Source organism: Perissodus microlepis, chromosome 3 (genome assembly GCF_051167445.1).
Source record: "Perissodus microlepis isolate ML-2025 ecotype Zambia chromosome 3, ASM5116744v1, whole genome shotgun sequence".
NCBI lineage: Eukaryota > Metazoa > Chordata > Actinopteri > Cichliformes > Cichlidae > Perissodus > Perissodus microlepis.
The window spans coordinates 19,267,314-19,294,559 of record NC_140463.1 but is presented as its reverse complement, the minus strand read 5'-3'; the positions used below and the strand labels follow the sequence as shown (position 1 = coordinate 19,294,559).

Below are 27,246 nucleotides of genomic sequence, written 5' to 3'. Positions count from 1 at the left end.
TTCCAACACTGAAGCCATAATCAGTGTTCACCTCACACAGGTACAGACCCGAGTCATCAGTCCTGAGTCTGGACAGTTGAAGTCTGATTCGTCCTTCTCTGAGGGCGTCTTTGTCACTCTGGACTCGCCCTGAAAACGTTTCATCCTGAGACTCTGACAACTCAGCTGAGCCACTTGTCGTCATGGTGATTTCTTGTCCATGAGTCACATGTTATGGAGTTTGATGGTGACCTGGATCTCTGCTCTAAGGTGGTCTCAAATGTTAAATGTGAACGGTCTCCATCTGTGTCTGACCAGCTTGGCTGATGTCCTTTGACCCCTTTGACGAGGCATTCGTGAACAAACTTCATGTTTCATGTTTGGACTTCTTAATGACCCAGATCTTTAATGGTCCAGCAGGTTATAGATGACAGAATGATGATCAGAGAGGAAGCACATTAATTAATCTAACTATTATTAAACGTATTAAAATTTCAGTGTTTTGACTCTGCTTCTGCGTCAGTTTTGTTTGGAAATACAAGAACAGTTCAGCACTTAAACCTTTCAAATAAACAAAAACTATATTCAGTGTTTGAACTGCAGAGTTGCTGCTTTATGAGGATATTTATTTAGCTCTTACACAGTTGTTGAAACACATTAGCTTATATGCTCTACTTCCTGGTTTGACAAATGTTTGTTCGGTGAATCATTTTCAGCTGAGTCTGAGAAACGAAAAAAAAAAAACCCGCTCACTTACAGAAAGCAAAAAAGAAAAGCTTATGTTGTTTGTTATTGTTTACATCTGCCGTCGTGCTTTTATTGTTTGTTTAAATGTGACCGATGATGACGTATTCACTATCGACACTAATCAGGTTATATTATTTATTAAACCAGGTTTAATAATAATCACCAGTGTTTTTTTTTATTAACTATAAAATCGTTATTAACTATAACGACGTGTCACATTAAATGAGCATAAATGTGATCCACGGAGATCTCATGAGTCAGAAATGCCTGCTACCAAAGGCAGGAGACACAAACAGCATTAATAACATAAGTGGCTCCATAGTTCAGTGGTTTTCCCCGGTCAGAGGCCACGAGGACACAGCATTACGTCATTAAAGGCATAAAAAAATCAAATCAAAATCAAAATTGTAGATTTGTCCGCTGTTTACAGATAAAGAAACAAATCATGTTGCAATGAGATAATCCATTTTCTCAGATATGGATAAAAATTGAAATATGTCCTCAGATTTAAGGCTTTGAGGCTTTCCTGTATCATAAAGGACAGAAACCAACATGTTTTTTATTCAAATAAAAAAGCTGGTAAACATTTAACTGATGATTTAATCAATAAATAAAAAATATAAAAGGAAATAAATCTGAGTCTTTCTTTTAAAAAAAACCCTCAAGTATCATTTTAGTGAAGCTAAAAAAAGGAATTTTTAAACAATACTGAACACGTGACCTTGACGGGTTTTTCAATTATCTATTTGTGAGCAGCGCCCTCTGGCGGTCACATGTTTAGCTATAAAAGTGTATAATGGCTCGTTTTTCTTTTCCAGGCCGGTGTCCGACTGTAATGCATCCAGTGAGCTCAGCAGGAAAACCTCATGCTCGCATGTTTGCTCCCTTTCATGGAGAGGAACGCAGACTTCCTGGATACACCTGACAGAGCGTGAACACACAACAGGTAGGACACACACAGGGTCGTTAAAACTGAGCTCAAAGAAAGTTATTAATAGGTCATATCAAGCAAGGCCACTCTGATATCAACAGCTCCTTTTATAATAGTCATAACAGTTGTAAGAAGAAGAAGAAATAAATATGGTTTAACTGTTTTATGTCCTGATTAACTAACAAACCGGTTACAGATGTTATTTTTTAAATTCTTCCTCTAATCAAAGTGTTTTGTCTTCACAGGGTAACGATGATCTGGATCTTTTTACTTTTCAGTCTGACTCCTGTCTGTGAGTTTCACATTGAAGTAATTTTAGGTGAACAGAATAAACACAATGAGAGGTTTTGTTTAAATAACTCGACACTCCTGTGTCTCCTCTGCAGGTGCAAAAAGGACTCAGCGTGTCTATGAGGCAGAGGAGGACGACAACATCACCATCAGATGGGACAGTCAGCTCCAAGCTGACGTGTCTCTCATCAACATGATGTGTGTTTTCCACTCAGGTGTCACTAAGATTCTCTATAAAATGATCAGAGGAGTGGAGGACTCTGAGTCTCAGCATGAGCAGTTTGCAGGACGGGTTCACATCGACAGAGACGCCCTGAGAGGAGGAAGAGTCAGACTTCATGTGTCCAGAGTCACAGCTGAAGACTCTGGAAACTACCGCTGTGATCTGGCTGCTGATTATAACAAGGTCCTGAGGAGATGGGAGCTCGAGGCCTCTGGTAAGCTCAGCTGGCTGTTATTTTGTTATTTTCCATTTCACTGAGCTTTTTGTTAAAGATCCAGCAGTGCTGCTGCAGCTTGTTTCACACTGACACTGATTTCCTCCACAGAACATTTTGTCTGAACGTGGCCCAGAAAATTAAAGCATCTCCCACAACCCCACTGTCTGAACCGAGGGCTGCTGAAGGTGAATGAAGAAACAGTACCATGATCGCTCTTTTAATAATGTAACACCAGGAAACAGTGAGCTTATAGCGCCTCCATCTGGACAGGCAGGCTCATTTCAGCTGGTAGCTGAGTGTTGATGTTCAAAATGCAGTTTTTCTGTGAGATTCAGCTGTTGCTGCTGTGATTTTCCTCCTCTATAACACGTGTGAAACTCTGGAGTTTGTACGTGCTTTGTCTCTAGGGGCCACCGTATATATTTATATATAAACATATATAAAAAAAAACACATTTTTTAACATTAGTAATTCCTTTTGTGCATAATTTTATATTGTTGTTGATAATAAATTAATTAAAGCAACAAAACAACCTGAAGAGCCGGTTGGGAGCCGGTTGGGAGCCGAAGGAGCCGGTTCTCTAAAAAGAGCTGGAATTCCCATCACTATACTAAACCTTTCTAATGTGACAATGTTGTCTCTTGTTGTTGTCCCTGGCTCTCTTTCTCTCTCCTTCCCTCCTGCTCTGTTCCTGTGCTACTGTGAGTGTAACTACGGCCCCTCCCCCGTCTGCTCAGCACGAGCACAAGACTCACGAGTGAAGCAAAAAAAAGTGCGAGAGAGAGGGAGAGAGAAAGAAAGAAAATAACCACAGCTCCCAATAAGGAGCCGGATCGCTCCATTCACTTCAAAGAGTCGGCTCTAAGAGACGTTTCGTTCGCAACCGACACATCACTAAAGAGCACATTAAAGTAAAATGATCCTGATTTAGCTGTTAACGGTTTCTTTTGAAACATAGCCGTTCATTTACAGACAGCTGAAAAGTAAAAATCTAATGATTCTCCAGCTTTTCATCGCTCTGATTTCTCAGCATATTAAAGGGCATAAGCTAGAAATTTGTATCCGCAGTCTCAAGCTCCAAGTGCTTTATCCAAGTGTCAGACTTTTTCCCACTCACCCCAACCAGTCGAGGGAGATGTCAGCCCATCCCTGAGCCTAGTTCTGCTGGAGGTTTGTTCCTCTTGAAATCAACTTTTTCCTTCCCACTGTCACCAAGTGTAAAGTAAGGACAGATTATGGTTTCAGCTCAATGTCACCGGTTAGCTGATTATTACCTTTTTTTGCAATAGCTCTCACTGCGTTGCTAAAATTGACTGCTTAGCTTCTGTGAACTGTTTGTGCTGGAATTTTCATTTATGACTGTTAAAAAGTCCAATTCTTTTGATCTTCGGGCTGAAAGAAGAACAACACTCAGTGTTTTAATGCTCAATCAACAATCACTTTAATCAATACAATTCTCTTTATTCCATACAAACACTTTCGAGCATTACAAGCGTCCGGACGGGAGATGTGGACAAAGTCATAAAAACGTAAACATCCACATTCTTTCTCTCTCAGTGAGCCTAAGTTACAACCTTGGCTTCCTGCTTTTCTCCTCCTGTGTGAGATGAGGGAGAATCTCCCGTGCAGTATGTTCTGGTATCTTTGTAATCAGGAAAGCAAGGCCACGATTCTCTGCAAACAGTATTTCTTTATAAATCAGCAGCATAATGCATCATAAAACAGTGTAACTGATTCACAATAATAAATCAGCAGTATAGTGTAATACAAATCTGTGTAATAATTTCACAATTTCTAAATCAGAAGTATAATGCAACCTAAAACAGGGTAATGATTCTCCAACACAAACATCCACAACCTTTGTCTCTCAAAACTAGGTGCCTCCTGATCCCTCTCTATCTCCTGCCTCCTTATCTCGTGTCCTTGCTGCCCACTTCTTCTCACACTGTGTTCTCCCAGCTTTGGCTCACCAACACTGTGTCCCAGTAACGGCAGCATTCTGTCGCCTCTGCTTCTCACATGAACCTCTGACCTATTCTCCCAATTCTGTGTGTGCTCTATGTGTGAATGTTTAGTAGCCTGACCTATGACCTACTTAAATGAATAATGAATATAATGTTTTACTATGATTCATACAGCTAAATCCCTAATACTACCATAATCTATTCTTACATGACTCAAATTCAGTATGTTAGTTGCAAATATCCATTTTAGACATGAACAAATGGCAACTAAGATTTTTTTTGTCTTTTACAGAAGCTGCTGATCAGCTCAAACCTCGGAGACCAACTTTAATATCAACAAGAAAAAGATATCATAATTGGAGTGACAGCAGCAGTAGCTTTAATCTTAGTGTTTTTTTTCTGTGGGTTGTGTTGAGAAAGAAATTAAGCCGACGACACCTCTATGCTGATGTAGAGATGTTGAGTGTCTCAGAAAAACAAACTGGGACTGACAGGATTCTCTGTGCAGGACCAACTTTGGATCAGAGCGAATCATCAGTCACATCAACAAAAGACTCTGAGCTGCTTTAATTACAGGAAGTGATGTGTGCTGTGTAACATGACTTATGTTAATTCAGGCTCCTGTTATGCTGGGATTGAATTCACAGCCGTAATCATTAATGTGCCTGAAGGGAGAGATTATTTCTTACTCTTCTGGTTACTGATGGATGTTGTAGCACAGAGCGCTGCCTTTCTGAATCTTTCTGTGTACATATTGTAAATACATATTTATTTTTATGGGTTTGAATTTTTCTGAATTTTCTGTCTATTTTTTTAACTAACTATAACAAATGGTACTGATGATTTACAGAAGATGATATAAGACAACAGAAAACATACCTGGAAATACAAACCAGAGGCAAAATGAAATATTTACCTAAAAACAAACTGAACATGGTCATCAGAGCCAAGCTTCATTAAATACAAACATTTCTGGTTATGTTGTTTAAAGGTATTTTCTATTGACACCCTGAAAAATGAGACGAGGAGACCATCAGGGAAAGTGATCGGCTTCTTTAAATTCTGATCTCATAAAACTGTCAGACTGCAGCTGTGAGTTCAGACTTTCAGGATTCATTTACAGCTTTATTTTTTAAACACTACAGATTAATCTTGTTATTGTGAATCTGAAACTCTGCTGCATTTACTGATTTTAATCCTGTGTCTTATTCAGCACACAGGATGTTAGTTTTTTCTTCATTTAAGTTTCCACCTTCAGCCTCGTTGTTCTTTCTTTCCAGCTGAGATGGATTTTAGGTGGAAATGAGACAAACGGTTCATGAGCTGCTAGCACGTTACAGTTTTTCTCGATTGCTAAGACACATTCCTGGAAAGCTGATCTCCTTTTCCCCACACTGTGAACACAAAACCCAATTTTCAAGCTGCATTCACAAAACCTCTGACTCTTCTTGCAAAACCAAACTTTCACCCCAAAACAATTCAAAACTGAACTATGCCATCAAATCATGCCTCAAGTCAATCTAAATTAAATACTCTACTGAGTAGTCACTAAACACTACATAGAAACAAGGAAAACACAATGCTCAGGACATGAAGCGGTAGAAATAAATCTTTATTTAGGCTAAATGCATGTTGAAAACAAAATACCTGGGCATTTCTAACACTTGTACATAGAAAAGAGAATTTGCCAAAAAACAGAAATCCTGTGCATTTACATGTAGCACTTGTACGTAGAAGCACACAAATATAAGTGCATTACTCCGCCACAGCATCATTTCTCCATACTGGGTCAGGCCACAGGACTTCATCTACATCACAGGCCACATTTTCTCTGGCCAGGCAACGAGGGAAAAAAAACCTGGCATGCCGTATCCAGGCTTGACATGCCTCCACACCCATGTCACCACAGGCCAGTTCCATTGCTTACAAGAGATTTACCCTGGTGTAAGGTTGGCGTTCCTAAACGTTCCACCGCCATGCGGAGAAGAATTCTTCAATTGGGTTCAGGAAGGGGGAGTATGGTGGAATCTACTGATGTTTGGTTGTACCCTTAGTCCGGCCTCCTTCATTGTCATACCATGGACAAGGACGTGATCAATCACAGTAGCTCTGACTTACAGTTTTTTCTGATGGCTTAAGCACATTTTTTGTAACTATTGGCTATTTTTGCAAAACTCTACACACAAATAAGAAAACCTGTCACCCAATTATCAAAACATTGTAGTACTCTTGCAAAAGCGAACACAGCTAGATTAACTCTTCACATCTTCGTAAAAATGGTGTTTTCGTATCAAACAGTACACACAAGCCATCATCTACTAAGCACACAATGCGCCAACTGCACACTGATGGTATGAATACAAAACACATCTGGCTTTTGCTTTCTCTGTGCACAAGGTAGGCCATGTCAGATTGAGGTCATACTTTTCTCATAGGTCTGTAAACATGGAGGGATCCAAACTTCAAGTACTGGTGTTTATTTACACACATCAAAACAAACACAAGTTTTTATTTCCAAGTATAGGATTATTTGCAATCGCCATATTGACTATATGGGTTTCTTGGTCTGCAGTGAACATGCTTCCTCTGCCCCAGCATCTGGTCGTCTAGCAATTCTGTAAAGTAACAATTTCAGTATTTTTACATCTATGGTATTGTTGTGTTTCTCATTGGCATATGGCAGTGCTACAGATCGTAGTGCAAAGTGACTGTACTAACCGATTCTCATTTCAAAATGTCCTAATGATGCTTGCTACAGTGTAGCGGCTCGAGTTAGGCTGGACCCGTTGGCCAGCTTCCCTCAGGGTCATTCCACGGTTGATTACATGGTCCACTATTGTAGCTCTAATGTCATCAGCAATTCTATTTCTTACTCTTCTTACCCTTCCTCTCCCCCCTCCTCGTCCTCCTCTTGTTCCTCCTTGTCCTTGTCGTCCTCTTCATCCTACTACTTCATCTCCACGTCCTCTTCCTCGGCCTCTTCTACTTCTCACTCTTCCTGCTCCCTCTATTGTACTCCACACACAGAGCTTACCTGTATTATAGTGCTTAGGCTGATTGCAAAATGAACTAATTATCTAAAAAAGTTTTCACATGTGACAGTGTGCCAGACAGTTGGCAAAATAGTGTAAATAATGGCCGTAAATGTGTATAGTTTTGCTAGGAGTGCGTTGATCATTTGGGAATTGAGTGTAAAGCAGTGAGTTGTGTTTACAGTTCTGCAAAAAGAGTGCTGTGCAGTGGATTGTAGCTACAGGTTTGCAAAGTGTGTGTTACAAAATGGCAAACTGAGTGCAAAGCAGTGTTTGTGCTTTTAGTTTTGCAAACTCAGTGAGTGGTTTTGCTATAAGTATTAATAGTTTTAGAAATTGTGCTATAAGAATCACAGTTAGGGTTTAAGCATTCAGGAGTGAATTAGGAGTGTACCTGGATCACAGAGCAGGTATTCTGTCTTTCTACAGCGTCTCTGAAACCATGACTCTCCTCCACAGAGTCCAGACCACATTCACTCAGCCGCTCTATGCTGGACTTAGTCTTGGACCTGGAGCCACTGCAGAGTTGATTAAAGTCAAACAGAGAAGACAGGTTCATGTTGATCCCTGACCATTATATGTACTTGTGTAGTTTCTAAATGAGGCTTTACATTTTAGAAGCTGAGAAGTTCAGTGGTCCATTGATGTGTGAAAATAATATTGCACTGATTCAAACTGTACTTACATTTATATACCTTACATCAATATAAATCTGAATTTGTTCTTATGGCTGATAATCATGTGAGTTTAAATGATACTACTCTTCATATTCAGCATGTTTGAAATCTGTCATCAGTCTGGTTAGTGGTTTTATTCTGTAGTTGCTGTAGTGGGTTGTCAAATGCAACAATATATTGGAGCTGCAGTGATTCATCAGTTAGTCAATGATTAGAGAATTGATTGTTTTATCATTATTTTAGTCACATTTAAAGCTGGTTCCAGTTTCTGAAATGTGAAGATTGTTGATTTTCTTGATCATATATGACTGTAAACTTAATGTGTTTGAGGTTTGAACTTTTAAAATGTAACAAAAAAACATTTTACTCTTTGAGGTTTTTTATATTGTTATTATTGTATTTAGAGTGATGACATTTAATGTCATTTTTCAGACACAGAGACACGTGAAGAAACCAAATCACACAATAATGAAGTGAACACATTTATAGTCAGTGTTCAAGATGATGGATAGAAATGAAAATCATGGAGCATTTATGCATTTTTACGTCTGTGTCACAGAAACTGTTCAGCTATTCTCTGTTTATTAGTCTATTTATCAGGAACCTCTGTTGATTTTAGATGTAAAGGATTTTTCTTCTATCACTGAACCTTTTAAGGGTTTTCTCATAGTAGTTTTGGGGAGTTTTTAATTAGATTTACAGCTTCAGAATAACTTTGTGATGTCAGATTAGAAAGTCTGTGTCCAACCCTGGTGTTTGATCAGATGTTTGATCCCTGCAGGGTTGGATTTTTTTATATGAATGTTGAATTTGTTGTATTTGATTTGAGTTAGATTTTTACTGATGAATGATTCGTTGTAAAAAGTGGATCTACCAACAGTTTATTTCTTTGTTATTGTGATTAAAATGTCAAACAAATATATTTTCCACTTTTTGTGTGACAGATCCAGGAATTTCTCTGTCCTGCATGTGGAGAAATCTGCTGTTAGATCAGAACATTAACAGGTTTCAGGTTGTATTCAAACACATATTACTGTGTATCATGTGTCAGCGGGCATGTGTTAACAGGGACTATAAGACACTTTAGTGGCTTTAATGCATATTTATATGTTTAACACAGTCAGGTGCACAGGTTCTTTATACTAAAAAGAGGGAGGAGATGTGCTTCCAAGATTTATTATCCAGACAGGGAAAGCAACTTCACATTCAACCATACAGGGAGGAGGAGTTCAGGACTGAGGCTTACCAGCAGGTGAGAATGATCAACACAAGGGGAAGGCGGATCCATCAAATAAACAAATAAATAAATAAGTAAAAATAGATCAACAGTAGCACTGTTTCGTCTTCTGTGGACTCTGTATCTCCTGAATCAGATAACTCCGCTACTGTGTGTTTGAACTCTAAAGACATTATTCAGAGTGACACCTCGGTGTCAAGTTGAAACTGTCTTTGGCACCATTAACCTACTTTGCCCAGTGACTGTTACTGCTCCTGAGCTCCGCTCTCCACTTCCAGTTCCTGTTCCCAGGGCAGCTCAGCTGAGGACTGCATCTTTCTGACAAAGCTCAGACAGACTGTTAGCACTGTATGTGCCCTGTGCAGCTACAGTTAGCTTTGCCTCAGCCGGACTTTTCCCCACCTGCTGGCTCTGCATTCGACTCTGCTGGGGGTTCAGGAGAACTGCTCCGGCACCTCCTCGTCTCCGCTGGCGGCTCTGGTGAGCCCGTTCATCCGCCATCTGCTCCACCATCTGCTCCATCGCCTGCGGCTGCCACGTTGCCATCTGGTCCAGTCTCGTCGGCTGTGGTTACCACACCATCGTCTGGTTCTGCACCCACCAAGCCTCCACCAGTACGCCCGGTGCCCGAGAATCGTCGCCCAGGCCCTCGTTTGCTCAGTCGCCGCCGCCGTCTTGCACGCGTCCGGCGTCTGGATCTGCTCAGTTGCCTGCACCGCTGCCACTCTTCACTATGGACTGTTATGCCGTTGGCCTGAGGGTGGGCCCCCTAAACTGGACTCATGGTTGACCCAGCTCCTCAGGTTGAGTTTTGGGCTCCTGCTGCTGGAACTTTGATTTCTTTGGACTGCTTTCCTGGTCTCCAGCATTTTTGTTTTAAGCTGTTTTCATGTATTTCTGACCTCATGCTGAATTAACACAATGTATGTGACACTGATATGTCTGCTGAAATGTCAAAGCACCAGCAGCAACAGGTGCAACATGCCAATAAATTCTACGGTGCAAACAGCTCAAGTCAGAATATTTTAGACCAAAACTAACAACACTGTGAACAGCGCACAAATATTAACAAACTCATCAGTCTGATTACAGTTTGTTTAGATAAATCCAAGAGGACGGGAGATGTTGATGTTAAAACTGTTGCAGTGTTTTCAAATGATGGGACAGAGAGTGTGCTCCTGAATACTGAGGTGATGGTGACTTTATTCATTTTTATTAAGAAATCAATTCTGTTTTTCTCCCATTGTGCTTGGAATGAGCTTGTTTCTCTTTTTGGTAAAATCTCCCCGACTTTGGAAAACCCTTTCACATGGTACTGAGGAGAGTATCCCACAGCAGGCCTGTAAAGGTTTGCATCTATGCACCTCTGCCTAGATGATACCCATAGATCAGGTGTTGTTGTTGTTGTTGTTGTTGTTGTTGTTGTTGTTGTACCCCAGTTGCTTGGTACAAAACAAACACTTCACCTTGGAATAAAAAAAAAACAAAAGCTTGTGAGTATTTTAGCAGTAACACATTTCATCATTCACGTGAACATTATGTGTAATATTTTACTGAGAAAGATCAGCTCAAAGTGTTGCCACACAGGAGGAAACCCTTCTCCTTTTAGCAGGCTCCATGGAAACAAGCTCCTCTGTGTCACAGCTGAAACTGTTCGTAACTCGCACCAACACTCGAAACACTTTCTGAACCAGCGAGACTTCAGATGTCATCGGTGACATCACCGTCCCTTAAAGAAGTGAGCCTGAATATGAGCTTCATCAAAGACTTCCTGGATTTGTCGACACACGCCTCGTTGTTACATAACATCAATATGCACATTGTACACATGCAGCTATAGTGATGACAGACAGAAACAGGGTGTATGTTGTTAACAAAATGACAAACCAAAGCATCATTACCAGCAAGATAAATCCCATAAACATTAATCAGGTGTGTATAAGGTTCACCTTTTTGTACCTGACACAGAAACAAAAGCACAATGTTGTCTGCAGGTTGTTGGGAAGTCACTCTGAACCTGTGTTCCAGAAAACAACATGGATGTGCAGTTTTTCACTAAAACATGTTTTTATCTCAGATGTAAATTTATCCAGTGAATCGTTGAAACTGTGAAAAATTAGCTTGTTTGTGTTTTGTGACATAAAACACTCAGTGTTCACAACACTCATGTGTGGAAAACACATGACATAAATGATATCATGACCCTGCTCACTTGGTGGGTTTGGGCAGTGTGAATAACCCTCTCAAAGCTGCAGGGGAATAAGCAGGTGTAATGTTGTCACTACTGGAGGTGAAACATTGTCATTGTTTAAAGAGGGAGGATACTTACACACTTCATAAACCAGCAAGAAGACTTTTTCCCAGAAATAGAGTTTTGATTGGTGGAATCGACAAACAGTTTGAGGCTGATTTGGCTGATATGGGTGAATATTGTGCAGATAATGATAATGTGAGACACTTACTGACATGTACAGATGGATTTTCTAAGTATGCATGCAGGTGTCTTCAAACCAAGGCAGGAGCATCTGTTGCATCTGCTTTTGAGGATGAGTGAGGGACGTGTACCTGTTAAACTTCCAACAGATGAAGACGAGGAGTTTAATAATAAACATTTCCATCAGCTGATGGTTCAGTTTAACATCACACATTTCTCTGCATAAAGCCAGATTGAACCAAGTGTTGTGGAGCATTTTAACAAAAGCTTTAAGGGCCGTATGTGAAAATACTTCACATCTGTTAACTTATGAAGACGTGTAAACGTGGTCCAGGACCTTGTGCTGTCAAGGCCAAGCGCTGCAGAGAGGGGGTTTCTCCAGGTGTGTGGTGGAGTGAGGAGAACAACATGTCTAACCTTTCCTTTCCTTTTTCAGAGCAGAGGTGCAGACAGGAGGGCAGGCGGGTGAGTTTTCAGACTTACTCCAGGAAGCTGAGAGGAAGAGCAGCGGCAGCGAGCAGGTAAGTTTCCAGCAGGCAGTGAACAGACAAAGAGGACCAACATCAAAATTTCCCCTCAGAGGTGAAACAAGATCATGATGAAGAAGACTTTAACACATAAAGGCGGCACCACAGAAGAGGGAGACTTTAATGTGGCTGATACGCAGAGGTGGCAAAAGTACACACATGTTGTACTTAAGTAGAAGTACAGATACCTGTGTTAAAAAATGCTCCAGTAAAAGTTAAAGTACTGATTCAATGTCTTTACTTAAGTAAAAGTGAAAAAGTACAGGCTCTGAAATGTACTCAGAGTAAGAAAGTAAAAAGTAGCTGAGCTCTGCCTCATGAGCAGAGAAAAAGAAGGAAAATAAAAAGTGGCTCTATTTTCTGTTGCCTACATTGTAGAGGGCGACTTTGTCTCTAAACAGGAAAATGAGGAGTCAGGGGTTAAAGTGGATTCAGCAGGTGGAGGAACCCTAAAATCAGTTGTAATGACTCAGTGTCTGGAAAAGAATCACAACTCCCATAATTTCTATTGAGAGCTTCAGTAGATTTTCTCAATGTACAGGCTGTGATCAGCTGACCTGCTGCTCTTTGTGGATTTACACAAGTGAATTCAACCAGATGTCAGCAGATGACATCTTTTTTTTTTTCTTCCGGTTGCGCCGTAAGATGGCTGCACCAACGACAGCTCCCAGTCATCTCAGCAAAAATTGTATTATTTATTTTGTACTGCTTTCTATTTCTGTGCGCACAGCGCGATCATACACTTGGTATGACAGACAAACGCTTTTGGAGCTACGTTCGTCAGCCAGTTCGGACTTTACAGCGGGTTTTGTTAGAGTGAATTGTTAAATGTTGTCATTTTTATGCTTGCCATCTCTACAAAAGGAATTCCACTGTCCCCCTCCCCAGATTCTCGAGGTTCTGGGTGGGGGGCTGTAGTCTTTTATTACAGACACATCCTTGTGAGAGTCTTTTTGATGTAAGCTCACACACACACACACACACATTCTTACAGAAGTTCACACATATACATACAATGGTCTTAGAACCATGTGGCGTTGCTTTGCTGTGATGTGTTTTGTGTGAACTGTCTCTCAATAAAAGGCAGCAGGAGGAGGCCGGATTTGGGGTCATTTTCGTGTTAGACACAGACGAGGCCTCCCTTGCAAGGAAAATCGATCGATCGCTGACTGTCTTGTTTTCTTCATGATGAATAAGTCTCTAGAACTAGCCATATGTAAATAACACAATAACTTACAGCAAAATTGGAAAACGTAAAGTCCGACACAAGTCTTTATATTAACGGCCATCAGTCAAACAATACTGTTTGGTCTGGATCTAAACAGAGCGCGTTGTGTGTGACATCTTCTTTTGCGCATGCACACAGGAGCGTGTTTGCTGTCACATTTTATTTGTAGTGTGAACAAGCAGACAAAAAAATCGGATTTGATCAAAAAATCAGAATTGAGCATTAAGACCAGCAGTGTGAACGTAGCGTAAAAGACACTGAGCATAATAACACAGACAGACAGATTTCGCAGCTGCTCTATTCCCACGTTCTCCTGCGTGACTGACAGCCTTCAGTTTGAAATCAACTTCTTAAACGTGTCTCTTAACAGGTGCCATTTTGGGGTCCTTACATACAATCTGGTTGTATTATGTTAAAGCACAGTACGTATTACTCTGCCAGGCTCCTGACTACGGTAGCCGTAAGGGTAGTCCATCAAGCAATGCTGCTTCAAAGCTTACAAAAGTCGTACTAAAACATTTTTGACGGATTTTTGAGCGACGTGTACCACATAAAATCGGTTCAAGGTCATTAAGCACAACCAGAATTCAGACATAAGGTGCGCTGTTGATTTTTGAGAAAATTCAAGGTTTTTAAGTGTACCATATAGACCGAAAAATATGGTATATGAGTTTTGTAAGGTTGATTGTTTCGGGGCAGGAGGCTGGGAGACTTGGCGGTCTGGGATACATCACACAGTTTCACACACTCTTCATTTTGCACTTAATGGTGCTGTTGTAAATGGTGAAAATACTAGTAGTGCTCAAACCTTTGTCGGGACGCTTTCCCGATATTCTCTACAGAATCCATTATTCTGCTGCTCATCTGACACTTTGAATCCGAACAATCTCCAAATAATAGTAGTAATAATAATAATAGTAATGTCCAAATGTTTTCTTTTTACCGACCAGCTCCTCTTTGATAGCTGCCGTGTCTATCTTGTTGCTGCCTGCAGGTGAAGCGATGGGGGATGGGTAGTTGTGTTCAGTGAAGGAGTGAGGCGGGGCAGAGTAACGCTGCATAGAGACAAAAGTGGACGAAATTGCAGCTCCACTAGTTAATTATAACGTAACATAGACAATAAACAATATTGTCACATCTTGTATCTCGTACAAAAGCATATTGATATATTTTAAAAACCGATATATCGCCCAGCCCTATCATGTACCCTCACATCGGTGTTTCCCTCATGCTCCTGTCTAATTCCTGGTTCTCAGTTCCAGGTTTGTTTCCTTGTTTCCTTGTTGCCTAGTTCGAGTTTCTAGTTCCTAATTTAGTTTGTTGTATTCAACATTTGAGTTTTTCCAACAATAAGCTGCCATTTTGAATTTACTTCCCTTTTAGGGGTCCTGGGTTTGGGTCCTACCTCCTGCCTGCCAAACTGCAAACCATGACAAAGACAAAAAACTGTTTTTATTTGTTGTTGCCTTTAATATATCCTATTACATTGTTTTAAATATTGGATTCCAGAGTAAACTACAGATATGACATTTGCAAGGAAAGTAATTTGTTATTATCAGTGGACTGTCCATAAATAGCACTGGGATCAAACTGTTGCTCACCACCAAAATATTTCCATTATTCTGCTAATGTGGCTAATTTCCCTCTTTGGCTTTTAGTTGTATAATCTATTTCAATTCAATTCAATTTTATTTATATAGCGCCAAATCACAACAAAAGTCGTCTCAAGGCGCTTCATAGATACAGAGAAAAACCCAACAATCATATGACCCCCTATGAGCAAGCACTTTGGCGACAGTGGGAAGGAAAAACTCCCTTTTAACAGGAAGAAACCTCGGGCAGAACCAGGCTCAGGGAGGGGCGGGGCCATCTGCTGCGACCGGTTGGGGTGAGAGAAGGAAGACAGGATAAAAGACATGCTGTGGAAGAGAGACAGAGGTTAATAACAGATATGATTGAATGCAGAGAGGTCTATTAATACATAGTGAGTGAGAAAGGTGACTGGAAAGGAAAAACTCAATGCATCATGGGAATCCCCCGGCAGCCTACGTCTATTGCAGCATAACTAAGGGAGGATTCAGGGTCACCTGGTCCAGCCCTAACTATATGCTTTAGCAAAAAGGAAAGTTTTAAGCCTAATCTTAAAAGTAGAGATAGTTTCTGTCTCCCGAATCCAAACTGGAAGCTGGTTCCACAGAAGAGGGGCCTGAAAACTGAAGGCTCTGCCTCCCATTCTACTTTTAAATACTCTAGGAACAACAAGTAGGCCTGCAGAGCGAGAGCGAAGTGCTCTAATAGGGTGATATGGTACTACAAGGTCATTAAGATAAGATGGGGCCTGATTATTTAAGACCTTGTATGTGAGGAGCAGGATTTTGAATTCAATTCTGGATTTAACAGGAAGCCAATGAAGGGAAGCCAAAACAGGAGAAATATGCTCTCTCTTTCTAGTCCCTGTCAGTACTCTTGCTGCAGCATTTTGGATTAGCTGAAGGCTTTTCAGTGAGTTTTTTGGACATCCTGATAATAATGAATTACAGTAGTCCAGTCTGGAAGTAATAAATGCATGAACTAGTTTTTCAGCGTCACTCTGAGACAGGATATTTCTAATTTTAGAGATGTTGCGCAAATGGAAGAAAGCAGTCTTACATATTTGTTTAATATGTGCGTTGAAGGACATGTCCTGGTCAAAAATGACTCCAAGGTTCCTCACAGTGTTACTGGAGGCCAAGGTAATGCCATCCAGAGTAAGAATCTGTTTAGATACCATATTTCTAAGATTTTCAGGGCAGAGTACAATAACCTCAGTTTTATCTGAATTAAGAAGCAGAAAGTTAGCGGCCATCCAGGTCTTTATGTCTTTAAGACATTCCTGCAGTTTAACTAATTGGTGTGTGTTATCTGGCTTCATGGATAGATAGAGCTGGGTGTCATCTGCATAGCAGTGAAAATGTATGCTATGTCTTCTAATGATGCTGCCTAAGGGAAGCATGTATAATGTAAACAGAATTGGTCCTAGCACTGAACCCTGTGGAACTCCATAATTAACCTCAGTGTGTGAAGAGGACTCTCCATTTACATGTACAAATTGGAGTCTATTAGATAGATATGATGCAAACCACTGCAGCACAGTACCTGTAATACCTACAGCATGTTCTAATCGCTCTAATAGGATATTATGGTCAACAGTATCGAATGCTGCACTGAGGTCTAGCAGGACAAGCACAGAGATGAGTCCACTGTCAGAGGCCATAAGAAGATCATTTGTAACCTTCACTAAAGCTGTTTCTGTGCTGTGATGAACTCTGAAACCTGACTGAAACTCTTCAAATAAACCATTCCTCTGCAGATGATCTGTTAGCTGTTTGACAACTACTCTTTCAAGGATTTTTGATATGAAAGGAAGGTTCATATCTGCAGTGAAATTTACAGCCTAAAACGTTGTTTCAGCCCATCACCGTTATATTCAAATTTGTTAAAGAGATGAGATAAATGTAGAGCTTCATAATTTTCCCACAATCATTTAAACCCAATAATAATTAATGCACAAACAGAGAAAAGCTACAAAGCAATATCACAAAATTTGTGTTTTTCCTCTTCTTTTATGAAAACGACCACATTACTCATTATTTATTAATAATTATGGTAACTGTTCGTCGTAAAGCATATCTCTGAAAATGTAGGGCACTTTACATCTTTGAAATAAAAACCTACTTGATTATATCCCAGCAAGTAAAAACAAACCTTTGACTATAGTAAAGTTATTATGGATAATAGTAATAACAAGATTTACTAGATTAATCTATCCCAGCTTAAACTAAAAAAACAGAAACACAGAGGGAGCTGTAAATGAAGCCAGAGCTTCATGGTTTAACGTCAACGATGCAGGAGCTCTTTATGTCTCTGAAGCTGCTGCAGTCGAAGTTGGCAACCACGGTCTTCAGTCCAACTCTGTAGGGAGTCGTGGTAATCTTCATCCTCAGCGTGGCGTTTGGCTCTAACTCTTGCTTGTCACTGTCAATAGAAAAACTTTTTTTTTACATAATATTAATAAAATATTTTTATTTTTTATTTCACTTCAAGCCCCTGTTTGGATGCGAACCTATGACCTAAGACAAAAAGAGGAAACTTAGATTTGTTTATGCAGCATAAATCAAAATCTGAAAGTCTTTTGTGGCCACTTCAATTCTTTAAAACTAAATTTTAATCAAAATAAAAGGCTATGGATAAAAAAATAAGTATTTAATTATTTCTCTCTTTATTTCCTTTTTGACAAGAGTTTTTTAAACCAGTATATTTTTTGAACTGCTGAGATGATGCAATGACATCTTGAATCAATCTAATTTCTTTAATTTCTGAGTCTTGGGGTGGAGTTTGAAATAGCAGCCTCAAATCATAGAAATCTATATTATTTGTTACTTTTTAAAAATAAATTTCAATGCTGAACAGAATTATGAGATAATAACTGCAGACCATGTCCAAAGAGCAGTAGCAGAGATTGCTGTATTTTCAGGATGTTGCCCGCTGGATTGCCGTTGTAACTCATGGCCTGAGCGTTGACATGGAGAACCGACGGCTTCTTGATTTGATCCTTTCTGCTCAGCTTGAGCCTCAGTTTAATGTCCTGGCCATTTATCGCCTTGATCTCCTGGTGTTTAAAGAGAAAATAGGACAAAACCATTTTTGACTTTCTTTCTGTCCCTGAAATCAAAATGTTGTCAATTTTTTCAGGTTTTGTTTCAGAAAAAAAAAACGGACAAACAAAAAAACAACATCGTTGTTCCGAACATTTCAAACATTGAATTTTGATTTTAAGCACCACAAGTTGCAAATAAAAAACAAAAAACTGTATCAGGTGAGGCTGAAGTGTGTCCCAGGTATCACAAGCAAGGCACATCCTGGAAAGGTCGCCAGTCCATCATAGAGTTAAAACAGGCCTCAAGTGACTTTTATTTGCTCATTGGTGTTCAAAATCATCCTTACAGGCATGTCCAGAAAGCCTCCAGGCTTCTAGCTGCTATTCTTAAATAATTTCTCCTGTTCCAATCAGTTACACTCTGTATGATTTAAACACTGGTTTCACATGGGCAAAGAGCAATCACCAACTACTGTCAAAGTTAGCCTAAAATCATTTCCAACATTTTTGGGGTTTTTGACCAAATCAACATATTCGTAACTCATCACCTGCACTATTGGCCAGGTTTGGTTCCCTTTGATATTTTCCACTTCTTGAAAAAAAACATTAAAAAAGTTTAAGGATCCCTGTTAAGACACATTTAATGAGATCCAATGGATCTTGCAGAAGCACAACTACAAGGGGAGACTTTTGCTAAGAGACCAAAAAATAGAAGCCATGCTGCATATGGTACAAAGGTAAACATGGCAGTGAGGACTTTGATTTTCATAGGTCCATTCCAGGAAGTTGATTGGTTTTTCTAGGCTCATTCCAAGAAGGGGTCTATAAAAACATACACATACCAAATAAAAACATATTTTCCTAAGATAGTGTTATACCTTACTAGAGGTATGTCCTCCAAAGCAGATGCTTTTTATATCATGCTGTAATAACACAAAGTTTTCCAAGCCGTGTATTTTGAGTTTTACCTCTTCAATTTTCAACTGAATTTTCTGGGGTGCCTCTTCTATGTCACATCTATGACCTTCCTTCGAGTTCATGCTGACTGCACGTTTGAAGATGTCTCTCTCTTCTGTGCTCCCTGTAGGGAAATACTCATCAACATAACTCTCAAAGCCTGTAGTAGTCTGGTTAGTTTTTAGGGTATTACTAATGGCTCTTTGATAGTGACTGAGTTAGTTTTGATCTGGCAATTAGTTGTTTGTAGTAAAATTTAATTAGGGACTAGCTTCATCTTGCATCTTGGATGTTCCAAACTAATGGATCATAAATAGAATGAATTAATACTGGAATTAACTAATACTATCTTACTTTTTGTTAAGACAACAGATCTCATCTTGTGATCTCAGTTTTTCAGTTCAAAAGTTCTCTGGGATCATTTGAATTGAAACTGCATTTAGCAGTTGTTCTAGGATGTTACTGAACAGTTATCAAAATAATATGTCCAGTTAATATGTGCAATGCAAATGAGCATTGTGGATTTGTTTTACCTTCCCTGTGCTTGCAGCTGTTAGTGATGTCAACTCTTCCCTGGGAGCCAACAGCCTTGGTAGAGATGCTCTGACCCACTGACATGGAGTCAGTGTACATTTTCTTCTTTGAACCGTCAGGACTGATCTGAGAAATAAGACATAGCAACAGAAAATTAGTCAATGCTTTGTGCAAGACTGCACAACTGAATAAGCTAAAGTCACTGGTAAATCTAAACTTATGTGTGTCACTCAGAATAACTTTTGGGCTGAAGCTATCACCATTAAATTGTAGATGGTGTAAGTGTGATCTCTGTTTGCATTTGAGATGGTGAATGAGTTTGAACTGGTAGCCAGAGAAATATGGAGTGAATGTTGGGCTCCTTAATGGTCTTACGTCCTGTAAATTAACAATAACATATAAGAAGCAAAAAAGAGCTGAAAGGGTTAATTTTTAGTATTTTGATGTCACCTTAAAATTAAATGAGATAAAATGTAGAAAAACAGATTGTACACACAGACTGTATACTATCCATATAGTTCTGTTATAACAAGGTGTATATCTAAAGCATGGGTACAGACCATCCATTTGACAATGTCAGCGTTGACCTCAGCGTAGACAAATGGTACATCATACTTGACGTCTGTGTCACCACGTAGGATAGCGTTGACTGGGGCTGGACCACAGCAGAATACACCTGGAGCAGTAAAAGCAAAGTCTGACTTTACAAATGTAACAAAAACGTTTAAAATAATTGTTTGTACTTCTCATTGGAATCATTATTTTGTGCATCTGTCTCAGTGAATTCATTTCTAAACAAAAACTAAATAGTTTTTACCTTCACTTTCTTCCTGTGGAGTGGGATCCAAGACCTGCCAGCCATCATAAATACCACCTTTCATGAGGTCTGGTCGTTTCATCCATCCCTCCATCCACACATGGAAGTTCCTGCACAAGAAAGATAAACTTTCCAGTTTATATCGCAGACGTTTTTAAATTGCATAATCTAATAGCTCTGTCTATGTTTTCTTTTTGCTTGCACATCTGACTGACTGTCTGAATGTCTTACCAGACATTTTCAGAGGCCTCCTTGCTACGGACTCCATAGTCATTATAATATTCATCAATAGTGAGGCCATTGTTTGAGTCATGACCAGATTGAAAGTTGGTGACGACACGGCATGGAATACCAAAGAATCGCATCACTGAAATCACAGACAACAAAATGATCAAGTCAAATGACGTCTCGGTCTTGATTAAAGTTCATGGCGACACTGTCCTACACATAAACAACACAGTATTCGCAGTACCTGTACACATTACAGCAGCGAACACCCAGCACTGTCCGTACTTAACAGGATTGCAGCGGTTTTTAAACCAGCGCTGAAGGATGCTAACGCTGCTAGTCCAGCAGGTGGGGCTGCATCCATCACTATAGTTTCCATCCCAGCGTCCCACTAGTACACCTTCATCATCATTGGAGTTGATCTGCAAATCAGACAAATGCTGCATTCTTTCTCATCCATTGGTTGCACAAGAGTAAATTATAGTATTCAAAACTTAACTTGTACGTTTTTAAATGAAGTGTTAAATGTAGATTGTAATGTATGTAAATTTGTGTCCTACCATTGCACTGATCACACGGCTAACATAGATGGGGTTACAACGAGCAGAGGTGTCACCAGCTGGGTCTTTTCTGTGTTAGAGTTTGGCATCCAATATTTTGAGACAAATGTCCACCATTTCCTCCTCGAACTGGGTAAGAAGCACAAGTTAGAGCCACAGTACCAAATAATTTATTATTAATCTGGCTGTAAGCTTAGGGATCTTTGTCATGAATTTGTGACCAGTCAGAAGCTCAAAGACCACTTTTTTCATGGCACTGCGTTTCAAATATTCTTCAAATTAAACGGTAAACTTTAATGTTCTTAATTCTCTTGTAGAAAAATAAAAGTATTGTAAAGATGATTTCCAACAGAATATGTTACCGGTGCGTATTGCTGCATGATTATTATTTTTGACCAACATTTAACTTTTAAATGTAAAAATTATTGACAATTGCCTTCCAGTGACTGCATCATGGAAACATCAATATTGTTAGTCTGATTAGTATTCACTTTAGTGCTGATTTTATCTGTTGTCAAGCTCTGTTTTGCAATTTTAACTTATTTTATGTATTTTATGACTATTGTTCCTTTTATTAATTTTGTTCTTTGTGAGGTGACCTTGGGTCTCTGAAAGGCGCCACAAATAAAATGCAGTATTATTATTATTAAAAGAAGTCACCTATGACCAGCAGAAAAATCACAACTTCATCATACTTTAAACCAGTTTGTTTTAGTGCATTTATGTCGTATTCAAATTCGAATCAAGTCTTAAAAAATCTAGTGTCAAATCATAACAAAAGCTGCCTCAAAGCACTTTATATAGGAAGATAAAGACCCTAAAATTATTTTAAAAAGTGAAAAAAAAAATTCTAATTCCTTCTGGTTTTAATGATTCTGGTTTCTCTAAATAATTGTCTGGTTATATTCTTGTAACTTTATGTTGCTGTCAAAACTCAAACATACACATGTAAAAATATCATTTTCATATGGCTGTAATAACACAATAGACACAATAAAAGAGGAAAGATGTTAGATGTCAAGTCACCCCAAGGTCAAACCATCCAATACTCAGGATAACTGGAAAAATCCCAGAGCTTTTCTACAGGCCTCAATTAGTGTTACATCTTGATGTTCTCTACAGTACAATTAGAAAAGACAAGTATGAGTTTTCTCTAAAAACAACATTACAGTGCAGCTCAACAAATCACAAGACTTCTGGAAGAAGAAGACAGATGAGACCAAAGTGCAAATGTTTGGTCAGAATGACATTTGGAGAAAAACCAAACAGAACATATTAGCACAAAAACCTCATATCAACGGTCAGTGAGTTAAGAAAGTCATAAAGCCATGCAGAAAGCAAAACTTTGTGTATTGTTGTTAAAGTAGGTTCTAGAAGCTGTTAAATCATGGGATGTACTTAGTTTTTCATTATGCTGGACTGTATGCTTCAGCTTATTTTCAAATATATTTTCAGCTTTCTTACTTCACACGATACTAATTATTACAGGTCTATATAAAGTATAAAACTGAAAGATAATTGACTAGCTAATCTTTTTGTAACTAACATTCAATTTTTGCGTAACCTTCAAAACAAATAAATTGGCCAAATATGGTAGACTAAGCATGGCAGCACTCTGGTGCTGACCTGTCCAAAGATCCAGGGCCGTTAACCTATGTAGTGTGATGTTCCTGTGTAGACGGTTCCCTCTTCATTCATCACATATTCCTGTCTTTCTCCTTCATCAGGGAGATACACCCAGTCACCTGCAGACACATGCAAATATAATGCAAGCATCTTTAGCAATTTTTTAGCACACTGACTCAGCTTCTATGGTAAGTTCATATATAAAAACAAAAAAACAAAAACTCCTTTGTGTAGAAAGTAACTTCTATTAGTTACAGATTGTCTGTCTTTTTTCTTTTGTTTTACTTATCAGGACTAAAACACTGCTTCTCACCAGAGCACCAGGGGTTGAAGAGCACCACCAAGGTTCCCAGACTGATTGTTTTACCATCTGTCATTGCAGACAGGGAGTATTTCCCCACAGGAGCATCAATTGGTGGGGTCACAGAGAGGGCCACAAAGCCCTTCTCCAGGACAGCACTCCTGTCAATCTCATACCTCCATATTGCTTTGACATCAGTGGTATACCTGGGAGACGGGTTACCAAACTGAGAACGTGTTCCACGTCTTTCTGATGGAGCAGGACCTGACGTAAGGATAAAGGGGGGAAGAGCACTTGTTACACTTCAGCGATCAATCAGTTTTATTTTGTTGTTTTCTTCAAAAACTCTACTTGCACTGTTTTCAAAATCTCTTTACCCTCAATTGACCTCTTTACTTCCACCAGGTCACTGATGACTATGATTAGGCAATGTCTGTTAACCAGAGCCTAACCATAATAGACTGTCAATAAGCTGGAGTATATAAAAAGGATATGTTGTAGAGTTACACGTGTGTTATGTTAATTGTTGAGTTCAAATATAATACCAGTCATGTCCTATGTGGACACTACCATATTAAGAACTTTTAAACATTATATTGTAATATATTTATTTATCAGTGCACTATTTTACAGTAATATTTTGAAGCAATGTGGCATGATGACAAGCAGTGTGGTAGAAAAATTGGCTTTTAAAACCAGTTCAAGTGGCTACCTGTCTCCACAGTGAGCAGGAGTGTGTCCCCAACACTGAATGGCTGAGCCATTTCCAGGGTCAGCAGGAAGGGCTGGCCCCGCCTAACAATCAGCTGATTTCTTGTAATTTCAATGGTGCGATGAGCAGTGTTGTTAGTCACGCAGTGAAAATTCACCTTTTTAATTCCTGCAACAAAAAACACAACAGAAGCACAAATTTAATTATCGTAGGTGCAAAAAACAAATAAATTATCAGCATTATATGAAAAGCCTTTGTTAACTGACATGCTTGAAGTTTTACATGAAGTTATGTTTCAGAAGTGGGAGTGATGGCATTTTAGTCACAGGTTTCCTATCTTACTGTTTTGATCATAGATTCCTCTGCTGTGTCCAGCAATGCCCTCTTTTAAATTTGTCATTCATTTTCTGTTAACGCCCCTTTCACATACTGTAGGCTTTTGAAAACTGTGAAAACATGAACATTCACTGAACTTTCATTTGCATTTCTTCTGTTGCCACCAACCGGTCGGAGCAGATAGCTGCCCCTCCCTGATCCTGGTTCTACTGGTGGTTTGATTTTGAGTTGACAGTTGTTATGATTTGGCAATATAGAAATATATAAGAATAGAACTGAATTAAACTTAATGAAATTCAACTGAACTGATTTTTTTTAAATTCTCAGTTCATCTCATTGACATTTTGACAGTAATTAAAACTAAAGTTTATTTCTTTAACTAGAACTGGCTGAGCTGGTATGGTGATATAGTTGTTGTCTGGTATTCATCCTCAGAATAAGAAACTCATCTGGTTTCTTGTAGAGATGGCACGATACCACTTTTTTATGTCCGATACCGATACCGATATGAATCCGATATAGTGTGTTTTTTAATCAATAAAACAGTTTTTTAATATCTTGCTGCTTTTTGTATAAGTTCATACTCAAGTTAAAAAAAACAACAAAAAACACTAAAGCTATTCTGTTATACCTGTATGCAAAAAATACACTGCACCCAAAATATTTCATAGTTCAGCAACACTGATCAATCTAATGAACTTAAACCTACTCCATCCTCCCTATTCTGGTATTTTAAAGAGTACTTAGCAGAAATATTAAGCAACCTAACTAATAGGGCTCTAAAACTCCCAGCAAAAAAAAAAAAAAAAAAAGGGAACCACCCACCCTCCACCTCATGATGCTTAATTGACGTAATCAACTTTAATTTGATGCAGTGTGAAAGAAATGCACAGAAATCGATTATTTTTCAAGAATAATTAAATAGATTCAACATCTTTCTTCAACAGAATTGCAGACTGCACAGATCGTACCTTCCCAAAGAAAAAAGTACTATAGCTTACTAGGGTATATTAGACTTAATAGTTACTATATACAGTAATGGACTTCTATACATTTTACATTTTATCAAATTAAAACTTTGGTTGTAAGATTCGGATAATTATTTATTAAAAGCTAGACATTTGAAATGAGAATAAGAAAGAAAAGTATGTCTTTGTGCCCCCTTTTCCCTGTTCATGCCCTATCGGCCCCCCTGGCTAAACTTTGCTAGATCCGCCCCTGCACAGTTACCAGCCGTCAGCTACGTAGAAAAAGATCCTGGTGTAAAAAGTAATATTAAATAAATTCTAACAACAGCTTATCAAGCTTAAACGTGCTGCTGTTGTTCGCGAAGTGGGCGATAAACAAACAAGAGAGACGGACTTGAGACACAAAAGCCGATCAGCTGATCATTGATCAGTTTCATGATTGAAGTAGCAGCAGGGAGGGAGAGAGAAGAGGCAGTCGCTCCATATATCGGTTGTTAAGCTTAACGCGGGAATGCTTTACAAACATTCAGAGATGAACTTACACACTTGCTTTACTTCTCTCTGGGATTTTGCATCCAAGTCTGTGATTGGCTGGTTTTGTGGCACAAATAACGGTGTAGAGAAAGAGTTGAGCGCGCATGGGCAGAAATGTTGAGAACACAAGCAACACATTGCGAGCGAGCGCAAATGCAAAAACTGAGCGACAGGGGCTGCTATTGTGTGTGTGTGGATAATTTTGTTCACTCAAATCTAGCTTTTCTTCGCTCAAAATAAATTTCTCCTCAAAATACAACACTTGCACCTGCAAACCTTTTTTACGTGCGCTCAATTTTTTTTTTTACGTGCGCTCAGAATAGTGGCACAAAAATAACGCCATATTAAACCTGATGCCCTCCAGATAAACACCTGCTGATGTATCTGGGCCGTCTTTCCTCATAACATCATCCCTCAAGAGTCTCTCCATCTAAAGCAATGCATTTTCAGGGACTGTAACATCTAGTCCTTTTTACTGAATGATTTAACACAGCCTCCAATATAAATGTCTGCAAGTAGTCTTCAGGAATATCTCTTCAAGCTTCTTGAAGGACATTCGAAGCTCTTTTTTGTATGCTGACTGCCTTCTTTGTCATCACACTGCATTGGTAGTGTGTTCTTACCCTGTGCAAAATAAATAACAACACATGTTTACCTCCAGGTGAAGCAAAGAAAGTGGTGAGATGAGAGACAAGATGAGATAAGAGATAAGGGAATATGTTTCAATTGGCAAATGTATCACAGTCATGGCTGCAGGGATGCAGATGTTGCACTGGTCTGTTGTGGTGAAGAGAGAGCTCAGTGTCAAAGTAAAGCTGTTGATTTACTGGTTGATCTGACCAGTGGTCACCAGCTTTGCGTAGTGGCTGAAAGAAGTCCTCCAAAGGGTGGCTGTGCTTTGATAATATTTAGTTTTCTTTATATGCTTTTTGTTGTAATTCTGAGCATTTTGTGGCTTATAGTGTTTTGACAATAATAACAATAACTGTAGTTATTATTAACAATAGTAGTACTAGGCCTATTCATTTTAAAGACTCGTGTTTAAATTCCTGAGGCAGCCAGGCTGCCGTTTGTTTTTTTTATAACTCCAAAAATGCCAACATCAATGGCTAAAATGCAGCCCCACATCATGACAGAACCACCAAGATGTTAAAAGATGGCTGCAGATGGCCTCTCTCCTGACCTCCTTCTATACTGATGAAAATTTTAACCAAAAATGTAAAATGTGGATTTTATTTCCACATTTTATGTAATTTCAGACAAACTGTATCTGTTCCAAATGTACTGTCATTTATATATATTGATAATTCAATTATATAAATATATAATTTCTACTCACTGTTCGCCATCGTCTCAGTTATTGGAGGAATCACAACAGTTGCAGGTTTGGAAAGCAACAGCTCGGATCTGAAAACAGTTGCCAATTCTGTAGCCTCCTGCATTTTAACCCTTTAAGACCTACCATAGAACCAAGTCCGCCAGAGCTTATATTATTTTTTTACATGTTGTAGAGCCATTTTTGGGAGCATTTCAAGTTGCTATACATCAAT

The 27,246-nt window shown here is 39.1% G+C and overlaps 1 pseudogene; it reads right to left on the bottom strand.

The window, feature by feature from the left end:
- Window positions 1-17,350: 17,350 nt before the first annotated feature.
- Window positions 17,351-27,045, bottom strand: LOC146390375 (protein-glutamine gamma-glutamyltransferase 2-like; annotated as a pseudogene).
- Window positions 27,046-27,246: the final 201 nt, after the last annotated feature.